Source organism: Eublepharis macularius, chromosome 1, assembly GCF_028583425.1.
Source record: "Eublepharis macularius isolate TG4126 chromosome 1, MPM_Emac_v1.0, whole genome shotgun sequence".
Taxonomy (NCBI): Eukaryota; Metazoa; Chordata; class Lepidosauria; order Squamata; family Eublepharidae; genus Eublepharis; species Eublepharis macularius.
Genome location: NC_072790.1, coordinates 182,169,553 through 182,182,761, shown reverse-complemented (window position 1 = coordinate 182,182,761; position 13,209 = coordinate 182,169,553). Strand labels below are relative to the sequence as shown.

Below are 13,209 nucleotides of genomic sequence, written 5' to 3'. Positions count from 1 at the left end.
GTTCCCAGCTCAAACCCATCCAACGTATCATCAGCGATCTACAACCCATCCTGGAAAATGATACCTCTCTCTCAGAAGCCCTGGGTGGAAGTCCTTTCCTTGCCTACAGACAGCCCCCCAACCTGAAATGACTTCTCACTTACAATCATGAATTGGCTAGCAGTCACCAGCACAGGTGCCAGGCCCTGCAACAGACCCAGATGCCAGCTCTGCCCTTATATCTACCCAGGAAATACAATTACAGGACCCAATGGCGTCAACTACACTGTCTCTGGCTCTTTCAACTGCTCATCCTCCAATGTAATATATGCCTTCATGTGCCAAATGTCCATCTGCTCTGTACATTGGACAAACCAGCCAACCTCTGCGCAAAAGAATAAATGGACACAAATCTGACATTAAAAATGGCAACATCCAGAAACCAGAGGGAGAACACTTCAATCTACCAGGACATTCCATCAAGGACTTAAAGGTCACTGTAGTTCAACAGAAACCTTTCAAAAACAGAATCCAACGGGAAGCTGCTGAATTGGAATTCATATGTAAATTTGACTCAGGCTGGGATTGAATAGAGACTATGAATGGTTATCTCATTATCAGAAGTAACTGACTTCCTTAACAGAAGCAAACTGATCTCCATATCAGAAGCTACTGTTTGCATCTACTCCGCCCTCCCCTCTCCACCTATATATCTGACCAGTTTCTTCTTGCCCTCCGTGCATCTGACGAAGAGAACTGTGATTCTCGAAAGCTTATGCTACAATAAAGTTGGTTAGTCTTAAAGGTGCTACTGGACTCTTTTTGATTATAATTTAATGTTTTTAATCATGCATTGTAAATTGCCTTGAGTCATGAAGATATAAATGTTTAAATAAATAAGTAAATAAACATATAATAAATATGTTCTAAGTTTTGATGTAGATCCTGCTTCAAAAAGTCTGAGAACCATTGCCAAAGGGGCTTTCTTGTATTCTTAAATTTTAGAACTGTTTCTTTTCCCAGAGCCAGTACAGATCCTTCTCCTTGGTATTTATCTCTGGTGGACATAATTCACCATTCATCTGAACAAATCAAGTTGCCTCAGGTTGAGTCAGGCATTGGTCAGGTATTGTTTACGCTGACCTGCATTAGCTGCTCAAAGTCCACAGGAAGCTGCTTTCAGCTTGGTAAGTCACAAATTGTGCAGACCTAAAGTAAGGCCTTTCTTACCCACATATGCTTAATGCTACTTAAAAATGTAAAACATTTAAATTATGCATTAGCAGTGGACATGACACCTTGCAAAGCCACATAAATGGATTTAAGAGGCTTCCAAAGAGTTTACAATAAATGGTGGTGTGGAGGGAGGATTCTTTGGACACACTTTTCCCATCAATGATGCAGGTAAGGAAAATTTGCCTTTTGTTCTCAGATATGATAGTGTCTTTTGCTGCTGTTCTGGACTGGGAGGGTTGTGCCATATTTTGTTTTCATTTTTAAAGGCCTTTCTGCCTTTCCTCACTGGCTCTGCAAAGTCACACTTGCTCAAACACTCTTCCTCTTCAGCCTCTCTCTCAACACTTGGAGAGCAGGAAAGATTTTGCCAAATATGGAATGCATCTCTGCATGAGACATATTACAGAGGTATGCACAGATGCAATGGCCAGGATCCAAAGAGGGTTTTTTTAGGTGTACTCACAGTCTTGGGCGTGGCTTTTCTTTCTTTGAGTAATGGATCCTCATGCCATATCAGAAATTGCTTTTGAAACTCCCCTCAGTTTTTTTTAAAAAAGGGGGTATGTCTTGTGGCACAGAAGGTCGCTGATTGAGAGATATACTAGCCAAATATGGTGACCATGGGCTGGCCACAGCCTCTCAGCTTGATGTATCTCAGAGGGTTGTTGTTGTGAGAATAAATTAGAGAAGGAGAGAATGGTGTTATAAGCCTCTTTGGGTCCCCATTGGGGAGAAAAATAGGGTATAAATATCTAAATGAATAAATATAAACAAATATAAAGAACTAGTTCTTTCTGCATGTAATATAGCACTGCATCCCAAGAGCTATAGACAGTATGTTGCCATACTAAGAAGATAGAGTAGATATACATTAAAGTGAAGTAAGGCCAGCTTTTTGAACTCAACCATAATTTATAAACATAAAAGTCCTAAGGGATATTCTAGTAATCAGTATTGTTAATTATGGTGACTGACTGAGCTTCTTTATCATTTTCAAGAGAAGTTGCCTGGAGCAATAGAAAGGTTCTTCCCACAACAAATCATGCATTCTCCTACAACTGTAGCAGTGAGTGGAGAGGAAAAGGCTTGCCAACCCTGTAAAATCTGAAATTATTGTTTTAACTACAATCTACAACTGAAGGACTATCAGCTCAAGAGTGTTTTACATTTTACCAATTTAAAATTAGTTTGTAGTTGTCTACATTTGAAGGAAATACATAAAATGTTGTGCCATTTGCAGGCTGAGGTAGATCCAATAAACGTATATGCATATGAGCACATTTTATGCCATGGCTTAAACCTGAAAACACCATACATTGTTTTAAAATCAAAACCTATTATAATGTTGGATTTCTTGCACAGTTTCTTTCATAAAGGATGAACTGAGCCTCTCTACAGAGGTGTGAACCATTGTCAGGAGTAGACATGGGCAGGAACTGCATTATGAACTTCAAAAACCCACGAAATTGGCGATCGCGCAATCGCGTGATCGCGATCCAGCAGATCTGATTGTCCTTGGCCAACGAACTAGTGTTCGGAAGAAGCCTGGTTTGGTGAGTTTGGCCGCGGTTCGAGAAGCCAGACAGTCAGGCACCATCAATCAATTTCCCTGGAAATGGAGCCGGGGGAATGCCTGAACTCTGTCTGCGCTCCTTCTGTCGCCCTGGAAACCCGAATGGAAGCCCAGCTTACCTTGATCGGCAGGTCTTCCTTCCAACCATGGAGCTGCAAAGCTGTTACAGGTTGAGAGAAGACACCCGGGGGAGGGAGGGGGAAGGGGGTTGTAATGATTTCACAGCCGGAGAACAGTTATTGTATTGTATTTCCGGGCTGTAAACCATGCTCTGTTCATTCTTAAGCATGGTTTCCAGTTCTGAAAAACACCAGGCTAACAAAACACTCTATACTCGACAATAGTTCTGCAGAGAAGATTAGCACATCAAGCACCAATCCATATGCAAAAGAACCTCCTCAGGATACAGTGAAGCCTCCCTCCATTAGCATTCCACACCCTGGGAAACTCTTACAGGATGACTCAGCTCAACCCCACCCCTCCTGAGTAGATACAAATGACCTGCCAACATCCTTTCCACACTGTGACTCTGAGAGATCTCTGTCTTTTGGTGCTACACCTCTGAAGATGCCAGCCACAGCTGCTGGCGAAACGTCAGGAACTACAATGCCAAGACCACGGCGATACAGCCCGGAAAACCCACAACAACCAACAGTATAAAGAGTTAGGAAACTTCTTGAAGGATGCTAGCCTTTTAAATGAGTTACCCAGTGCATCAAACATGAAAAGAGCATGTAAAGAACTGAGCTCAAACCCTGTTTGCAAGGAAGAAATAGACTGTTTAGGAAAGAACAGAATATTGATAGAGAAACACCCAGAAGAAGCAAACAACGACCTAGTAGAGAAGGCCAAAGCCGAGATGACCTCAGCCCAGCAGTGGAGCATCCCAGAGAGCGAGATGACCTCAGCCCAGCAGTGGAACATCCCAGAGAGGAAGATGACACCCCAGCAGAGGAGGAACACAAGTTAAAGAAACCCAAGACTAAAGTCTTGGGTTTAAAAACCACAGAAGAGTGAGAAGTGGACTTAACTGGAACTGCAGAGACAATAAAACATTCCCTAAGCCGGAGAAAGCTGCACACAACTCTTCTGAAAAAGAGATGTGTTCCGCTTAAGGAGAAGGGGGGGGGGATTTGTAATGATTCCAAGTAAATGTGTGCATGTGTCTTTAAATGCTTGGTATGAGCTAGGTGAAGAGTGGGGGTGAGAGGAATGAGTGAGCGATATGATTGGTTGACTGAGATTGTGGGCGGAGTGAATGCAGTTTAGACTGAGAGTGCAGGGAGAAAGGAGGGGAGTCAGTAAAAAGCAGGCTAGCTGTGTGCTGCCTGAATATGTTGAAGTGTTTATGACAGAAATATAACCTGTGTGGAACCTGAACTGAGCATGTTTGTGAAAGGACACTCAGTCAGGGAAAGAGAGGCCAGCTGTGTGCTGCCTGAGCAGGTTTAATATTCCTGTGAATGAGAGTCAGAGAAAGAAAGGCTAGCTGTGTGCTGCCTATATTTGAAGTATTTGTGAGAGAACTATTGAATCTAGTGAAGGGGGCTAACTGTGCGTGAAGCCTTAGAAGATATCTGTGTGAATGAGTTTATAGGAAGTAACTTTAAGAACTAAGAACTACTTTATGAAACCAATACGCTTCTTGAAAAATAAACATTTATTTTGTTTTGTTATATCCTGGTGTAGCTGTCATTGCTATATCCCATTCATATCCTCAGGGCCACATAGAACCACGAAGGAGCCTGACGCTTAAACCCGTTACCAAAGGGGAAATTTGAATAAAATATTTTGGAATAATATATTCCTGGTGGCAGCAAACTACCCAGAGGGTGCAAGGGAAAGATTAAAAGAAAAATCTACCCCAAAGAAAGTTCAGGTCATAACAGGGGTGTTCTTTAGCCATGGGGACTCCAATCTCATCCCTGCAAACCCTGATAGGCAGCTCTGATGGCCAACCACAGACCTCCTGTGTTGCTCAATGGGACCTCAGCTTATAAAAAGCACTGGGCTCCCAGGCTGGGTTTCACTTTCAGCAAGCAGTGGAGTGTGACAGAGCTGTTGCTTGCTACTTGCTAGCCTTTGGGGAGAGGGACAGAGAGAGTTTAATTGAGCTTGGATTTGGGGGATAGGCATCTATCTCCTCTGGTTCCAGGGCTGCTGCCTGGCTCTGGGGCCAAGCTCAATGAGCACCTCGGCTGAGGGCTCACATTGATTATTATTGATCAGTGCCTGATCTGGTCAGGTCTGTGGGAGTGGTGGGCTAGGGCTCTAGTCCCTCCCTCCCTCTGGTGTCAGGGCTGCTGCCAGGCCCTGGGGCCAAGCTCGGTGGGCACCTCGGCTGAGGGCTCATATTAGTGCCTGATCTGTTCAGATCTGTGGGAGTGGTGGGCTAGGGCTCTAGTCCGTCCCTCCCTCTGGTGTCAGGGCTGCTGCCAGGCCCTGGGGCCAAGCTTGGTGGGCACCTCAGCTGAGGGTTCACATTAGTGCCTGATCTGTTCAGGTCTGTGGGAGTGGTGGGCTAGGGCTCTAGTCCCTCCCTCCCTCTGGTGCCAGAGCTGCTGTCAGGTCCTGGGGCCAAGCTCGGTGGGCACCTCGGCTGAGGGTTCACAGTGTTATCTCCTTTCCTCTCCTCAATTGTTGTTTGCTGGCACTATGAGGCTTCGGGTGGGGGACAAGAGTGGTCGTGGGGGGAAGTGCAGAGATTGTCCCGGTTGCCGCATGGGAAGCAGTGCTGTGCAGGGCTCAGGAGCAGCAGAGACTCCCGCTCCCCCAAAATCACCAGTTGCGGCTGTGGAGGAGGCCGAAGAGCTCTTGCTGCCGGCGGAAGAGGAAATCCTGAAAATTTGGGGGGAGGAGGAGGCCAAGGGATCCTTGGAGGAATGGTTGGGGTTCGAGGAAACATCCAGCCCGTCCCCATCCCAAACTACCGGTGGTGCTGTCCCTGCCTGCAGTCCACCCATCACTCCATCTTCCATTGCCAGCTGTATGGTACAGCCAGCAGTAACCCTTCATCCTCTCTCCCCTGGAACCGTTAGTGGGCCATGGTTCAACCTCAATGTTTGGAGGCACTTTCGGGCCTTCCTACTGACCCCCGCGTGGTGCATTGCTGTGTGTGTGATGGCCTGGTGCGTGTCAGACTGTGGCTTGCTAAAAGTTGCAACTCAGCCTGCCTCTTGCAATAAGACAAAAGTCCATTGATTTCAAAAGGCTTTACTGGAGATAAACAACCATTAGAGTACACATTCCAAGATACACGGATCTTAGCTGAACTTGAAAATTGTTACAAATGCCAAGCAAAGGCTGAGGTACAGAATAAGCAGTTCCCTGCAGGCCCCATCCTCCCCCACAGTTCTCAAAACAAACGGCCCGAGGGTGAGAAAGTGAAAGTTTCTCAAGGGTGTCGGAAAGGCAGATATATGTAGACACAACATTCCTCTTCTCTCTGTAAGCTTTCATCGAAAGGCTTCCCACCTGCAAAAGAAACACTTAATACACTAACAAGATTAAAATGGAGTCTCTTTAGTTTAAACACAATCAGAACCTGACAGTGTGTAGGGGCAATGACCCGAAGCACCTGTCATCGACGGCCCTGACTCGGCACCTGAAGAGGCACCACCTGAGCCTGTGGTCTCTGTCCTTGGCCAGCAAAACATCCGTCAGGCGGAGAAAGAGGGCCACCAGCTCGTCTGATCTGGGATCGGTGGGAGCGTCTCCGGAATGCACCCTGAGCAAGAAGCCTTGCCCCGAGGGTGCTGCTGGTGGGAGCGGAAGGGTCAGGCAGGCCGCCCTGGGGGAATTTGTTCCATTGGGGTCAGGTTTGGTGCCGCTGAAAAGGGTGAGGTCAAGGGCTCAGGAGGCGGGCGTTAGTGTGGTGGCGCAGACGATTGCCCTGCAAGCCTTCCCCCTATCGGTCGTGGAGGGCGTGGGCTTCCAACTGCTGCTCCAACATTTTATCCCATGGTTCTCCATGCCGTCACTGCGCACTGTTGGGTGTCGAGTCGTGCCTTCCCTCTATGAGTCAGTGCGAGACGTGGTGTGCAGAGAGCCGTTGGTCGCCCAAGGCAGAACAGTGCACTTCACAGCTGACCTGTGGAGCAGCTGCCATTATGGGTACCTTGCCATCACCACCCACTGGTGGCAATCAGAGGACCTCTGCCACCCCAGGCCAAGATCTGGCAGCTGTAAAAAGGTGCCCAGCTTGACACTGGGCTACAGGGTGGTTCTTCTTCAGGCCCGGAGGATGGACGAGGTCCACACTGGGAAGAACATCGCTGCCCACCGTAAAGGCGGCTCTGAGTGAGTGGACGTCTGGGGTGGGTTTGTCCGTGGCTTCATGGTGACGGACGCGGGAGCCAACATGTTGGCAGCCCTGAAAGAGGCATCCCTCCCATGCCTGGTGTGCATGGCGCACAAGCTGTACCTCGTGATGTGGGATGTGTTTGGGCTGGGGAGCAAGCCAAGGAACAGCTGGGGTGAGGGAACCTTGCGGACGCCCAATCTGCTGGACAGCTGCCGTTGCATCGCTTCCCACTTATCCCGCAGCATAAAATCTTCCTGCAAGCTGTTCCAGAGTCAGGGGGATGGAGGGGACCCCGAGCACCAACTCTTCCAGGACCTGCCCACCCGCTGGAACTCCACCTATGACATGATATGTCGTCTGGTGGAGCAGAAGGGCCTGTTGCAAGACATTCTGTCATCTTCGGATGTTCTGAGGAGGGGAGAGGAGTTGAGCCTCAGCTCCATGGACTGGAGAGTCCTTGCCCAGATGTCCCAGATACTGAAACCCTTCAAGGATGTCACTGAGCTCTTGTGCTCCTATGAGGCCAGCCTGGGACAGATCCTCCCTCTGGTCCACAGGTTCGACTGGTTTCTGGCCCAGGAGCTCCAGCATGAGCAAGAGCTGCTCCACAGGGTCTGGGACTTTGTCAGGAGGATCCAGGCCTGCATTGCTGAACGCTTGCATCCTCTATGCCATGAGGCGCTGTACCAACTGGCCTCCCTCTGTGATTCCCACATCAAGGGCAGCATCGCCACGCAGGTGGATCAGATGCAGCACTGGAAAAAGGAGCTCCGCACAGTGGTGATCCATTTCCAGAGAGAGAAGGCAGGAGAGAAGAAGCCAGGCAGGGGCGAGGGGCAGGTGGTGTAGGAGGAGGAGGGTGAGGGTGAGGGTGAGGAGGTGGGAAGAGAGCCACACCAGGGAAGAGCCACCCCAATAGCCACATTCGATCTCTGGGCCTCGTCGGTGGGCTGTGTGGTTGGCTGCTGCACGGTGGGTGCGTCCCTCTCAGTGGAGGACTCGGCGGGGGCCATGATGCACAAGTACCTTGCTGAGCCCACTGAGCCCCCCCATGCCAACCCGTTGGAGTATTGATCAAGGAAATCTGCCCGATGGCCGGACCTGTACATCGTGGCAACCAACATCCTGTCCTGCCCTCCCACCAGCGTGCAGAGCAAGTGGATGTTGTTCCACCTTGGAGACCTCCTCTGTCCCTGCCGCGCATGTCTGCACCCAGACCTGGTGGACATGTTGACCTTCATAAAGGTCAACCTCAACCTACTGGAGCAACCTACTGGGGCTCCCGTGGACCTGGACCTACCTGGGTTCTGAGCCACCCTGGGGTTGCAGCTGGCCGGGCTCAAGCCTCCCTCAGTTCTCGTGGCTGCTTCCATGGCTGGTGACCCTTTGCCCTCCTCTCCTAGACAAGTTCCCGTTCCCTCTTTTAACCTCTCCCTCTCCGGATGGTGCCCAAATGACCCCTCCCCACAACTTGTCCTGCCCATCCTATCCTTCCTGTGAAAGCAGGAAGGTGGGTGTTTTCTGATGCTCCAGTTTTTGGGCACGCAGGGCAGCTCCAGAGCTGTGGCACATATGGTTGCACAGCACAGAGCCCACTATCCTAGGCTCCTGCTGTCCGCTCTGAGCATGGGCCCCTCGACTCATCTCCTGTCCATGAAGGTGGGGAGGTGAGTGATGTTGGCAACAGACTCCACTGTGACACAGGAAGGGCAGACAAGCCTCTGCCACAGCAGCCTGTGCAATTCGACACGGTGGTTGTTTGGGGCCTCTTGGTCATTCTCTCCATGTCAAGTTCCCAGTCCCTCTTCACACCTCTCCCTCTCTGGATCTGCTCAGATGCCTCCCAACCTCTCCTGTCTTTCCCATCCCGTCCTTTCCATGAAGACAGGAAGGTGTGGTGTTGCCAGCTGATGCTGCTTTTGGCCATGAGGAACAGCTCTGCTGCTGTTGCTGATGTTAGAGCGGCACCGCATGGTACCCCCCCTTCCATGGCACCTGGTGTCCCCTCTGAGCAGGGGGGAATGTGTCCCTCCCACCCTTTCCGTGACGACAAGAAGGTGGGTGTTGTCTGGTGCCACTGCTTTGGACCACGAGGGGCAGCTCAGATGCATTTGCTGAGTTGACAGGTTTGAGCTGCACAGTGCACCCCTATCCATGTGCACCTGCTGTCCTCTCTGTGCATGGGGGAAATGGGTCCCACGACCAGTCACGTGTCCTTTCCGTGAAGGCAGGAAGGTGCCTGAGGTTTGCCGCTGCTGCTTTTGGGCATGAGAGGCAGCTCAGGAGATGTTGCTGGTTTTAGTCTGGCACTGCATGGTATCCCCCCTTTCCATGGGCACCTGCTGCCCCCTCTGAGCAGGGGGGAATGGGTCCCTCGCCCTCACACCCTTTCCATGAAGGCTGGAAGGTGGGTGCTGTATGATGCTTCAGCTTTTGGCCATGAGGGACAGATCAACTACTGTTGCACATAAAATTGTATGTCACGGTGGCTCCTGCCAACAGCAGTGGCTGTCCCCTCTGGGCAGGGGTGAATGGGTAATGCCACCACGACCAGTCATGTCCTTTCCACGAAGGCAGGAAGGTGAGAGATGCTGGAGACAGCCTCCACTGTGACACAGGGGGAGCGGACAAGCCTCTGCCACAGCAGTCTGTGCACTCCTTCAGGGTGGATGTTGGGTCCCTTCGTCCCGGTCCTGCTGCGCAATGCGGCCAGGAAGCCTTGGGCTCGGCCCTCCTCTCCCACACAAGTACATGGTCCCTCTTCTCACTTCGCCCTCTCCGGAACACTCAGTCCCCTCCCAACGACCTTTCCGGTCCTGTCCTATTCCATCCTTTCCGCGAAGGCAGGAAGGTGGGTGCTGTTGGCTGCCGCCACAGAGTTCCTCAGTGGGATCCTCGGACGAGGCCTCGCGGCTGTTGGGATCTTCCAACTTCACAGACCCTCTTTCAACCTGTCCCTCTCTGGAGCACTCCAACCCCTCCAAATGACATCTCCTCTCCCTCCCGTCCTTTCTGTGAAGGCAGGAAGGTGGGTGCTGTTGGCTGCCGCCACAGAGTTCCTCAGTGGGAGCTTCAGAGGAGGCCTCATGGCTGTTGGTGGATCTTCCCACTTCCCCTCCAAATGACATCTCCTCTCCCTCCCATCCTTTCCACAAAGGCAGGAAGGTGGGTGCTGTTGGCTGCTGCTGTATTATTCCTCAGTGGGACCCTCGGGTGAGGCCCTGAAGTTGCTGGGGGATCTTGCCTCTCCCCCTCCAAATGACATGCAAACGCTACAGATAGATTCAGAGTTGGACAGAATAAGATAGACAGATAGATGGAAAGAAACAAAATCATTAGAAAAAGATCAACACACAAGCATACATACAGATGAGGATTGAGAAAGGTTTGTAGGAAACAATATAGTTACAGAAAGAGAGAAAAAGACAGCAAGAGGTAGAAAGAAATAAGAAAGGGCAGATATACATAGAAAGATATAGATTCAGATAGATAGTGGTGGAAACACATAGAAAGAAACAGAGAGAGAAAGAAAGTTACAAATAGACAGTGAGAAGGAGATACAGAGAAACAGAGGGGCACACAGATGTCAAGTGTTCTAGAACAGAAACAGAATGTGAATGCAACAAAGAGATATTGAATCGAACAGAACACGACGCATCCATAGATAAAAGGATTGAAAATCAAAAACAGAGACAAGAGACAAACATTTGAGAATGTATAAGTATACTGAATGTACACTAGAATGTGTGTACATACATTAGAGAATGTATGTTTACAGTTAGAGAATGTTACATAGTTAGAGAATTGTATGTAGAAAACGATAGAGATAGAAAAAGAAAGAGAGGGGACATCACCCGCCTTCCGGCCTGCACCAGGAATAAAGGCGCGCTCCTCTGAGGCCTGGTGGGCGGGCACATGGAGGGTGCCACCAGCGAGTGGCCCTGCCCACCGCCCCCTAGAGGGGAGGCGGCCCGCCTTCAAGTACACCCCTTGTCCACTGGGCCAACGTCAACTAGTGGCTCTAACTGTATTGAGTGGAGGTTTGCTGGGGGCCTCAAATTGGAGAGGGTATAACTCCAAGATCCCTATTGCAATCTTGACCAAACTTGGTTGCTGGCTGGAGGAGAGTCTGCTACATACTCCCTGTAAATATGGGCTCTGTAAGTGCAACGGGGCCATTCTGGTGCCCACGAACTGCGAGCCGCAAACCGTTTCAGCAATGGAAAATGTTCGTTGCGGTTCACGACTTCGGGATTGTCGTCAGCACCGAACCACGAACTGCTGATTCGTTAATTTTTTTTGGTTTGTGCCCATGTCTAGTAAGGAGAATTCCCAAACTTCCCATACACCTGCTGTGGAGCAAAGCAAATAAATCGTTGCAACACAGCTGCAGAATCATAGAATCATAGAGTTGAAAGGGGCTGTAGGAAGAGGAGGATTCAGTGCTGTCCCTTTACTCAGGTTTCAGTGGGGGGACAAACCAAAGAGTTAGAAATATAGTGATGTCAGGGCATCTATTTACTGTTTACTGCTCTGACTGTCCTTTGACGTGTAGATTGCTAGTCTCAGGATTTCCTCCTCCTGACTTCCTCCCCCTCACTTCTTCTCTTCCTGGCATTGTTCCAGGCAACACCTCTCTCTTCTCCTCCCTCCATCTTGGCAGCATGGATGCAGGCCTTGTCCTGCCATCCATGCCCATGCTTAGACTAGATAAGTAGTTAGGATCTGTCTCTCCTCCTTTCCTATCAGAGTATGGAGTTCCTATAATAAAGAACTCTCATTTCTTTTCTAAATATAAATCAAGTGTATAATTTATTACTTACTCTCTTGCACACACACCAGCCAGCAGAACCAGCTGACAACCACCTATAATCATGCTTCCTATGCCAATAATAGACTCTACTAACAGCCCAAACATGGAATCCTTTAATTAGGTTTCTGGGGCCTACATAATGATTTATTTATCAGGGGCCTTATAGACCATCTAGTCCAACCCCTGGCCCAATGCAGGAACAGAAGACGAGATAAAGCAATAAGTCATCAATGTCAGGAGCTTTATAGATGAGGATGGATAATGGTGACAGGCCTCCCCCAAACTGCTGCCTCTTTTCTTCCCATCCATTCTCCTTGCTAGAGTATCAGGCATATTTGATGTAAATGCAATCAATCACCAACTGAACTTATTGTGATTCACTTGATGTTGATCTCCACATGCTGAACAGCTTTGTGCCTGGGCAGTCACTGCTTGTGCTACAGAGTCATTGTGAGGTTGTGCCTTGATATGTAAGTTTCATTTCTAACTCATGTGCTGCAGTCTGGAGTACGGTTGCCAGCTCCAACTTGAGAAATTCCTGGAGATCTGGGGTGTGAAACCTGGAGAAAGTGGGATTTGGGGAGGGAAAGGACCTCGGCATGGCATAATTCCATAGAGTCTACTCCCCAAAGTAGCCATTTTCTCCAGGTGAGCTGATCTCTGTGGCCTGGAGACCAGTTGTAATTCCGGGGGATCTCCAGCCACTACCTGGAGGCTGGCAACCCTAGTCTGGAGTCACTTCTGTTCCTGCATCATTAATGAACCAGATTTTCTCAACTACTAGAGAAGGCAGCCTGTATCCTCCCAGGGATGATTAGGTCATTAAAATGATCCACTTGTAGAGCACAGAATCATTCGCAGTGTGTCCCCTCTTTGCAACTGAACAGAATGCATCATCTAAATAACTTATAGTAGATAAATTGTGAGGACATGCATATACAAACATATTGCAATCAAGACAGTTTGGCTCCTTTAGCTTTCAGTGTGGGTGCTGTGTGCCAGTAATACTGCAACACATGTTTTTTATTAATCTGAAAGTTTGAAAAACAAGATTTTTGTGGACACATGGGGGGAGGGAGAATAAATTGCAGTTCCCATGAAGCAATGTGAGAAAATGCGTAAGTGAATTTATTTGAAGCTTGGGAGTTTGGTAGTCATTAATGAATGCTGAGTGATGCTGCAGTGAGAGAAACAGAGATACCACATAACTAGCAAGTAAGTTTAATCACAAATTGAGTTGCTTGTTTGTTTTGCTTTTAACAATTTGCTTTTTAACTATTGGAAGAAAGGGAAGCAGTGATCAGG

General features: G+C 49.0%; 1 long non-coding RNA gene across 1 annotated transcript; it reads left to right on the top strand.

Annotated features, from left to right (window-relative positions):
* The first annotated feature begins 1,162 nt into the window (after positions 1-1,162).
* Positions 1,163-4,464, top strand: LOC129336601 (uncharacterized). The gene is made up of 2 exons (XR_008597730.1): positions 1,163-1,383; positions 2,578-4,464. It is a non-coding gene; the product is annotated as an uncharacterized LOC129336601 (long non-coding RNA).
* Positions 4,465-13,209: the final 8,745 nt, after the last annotated feature.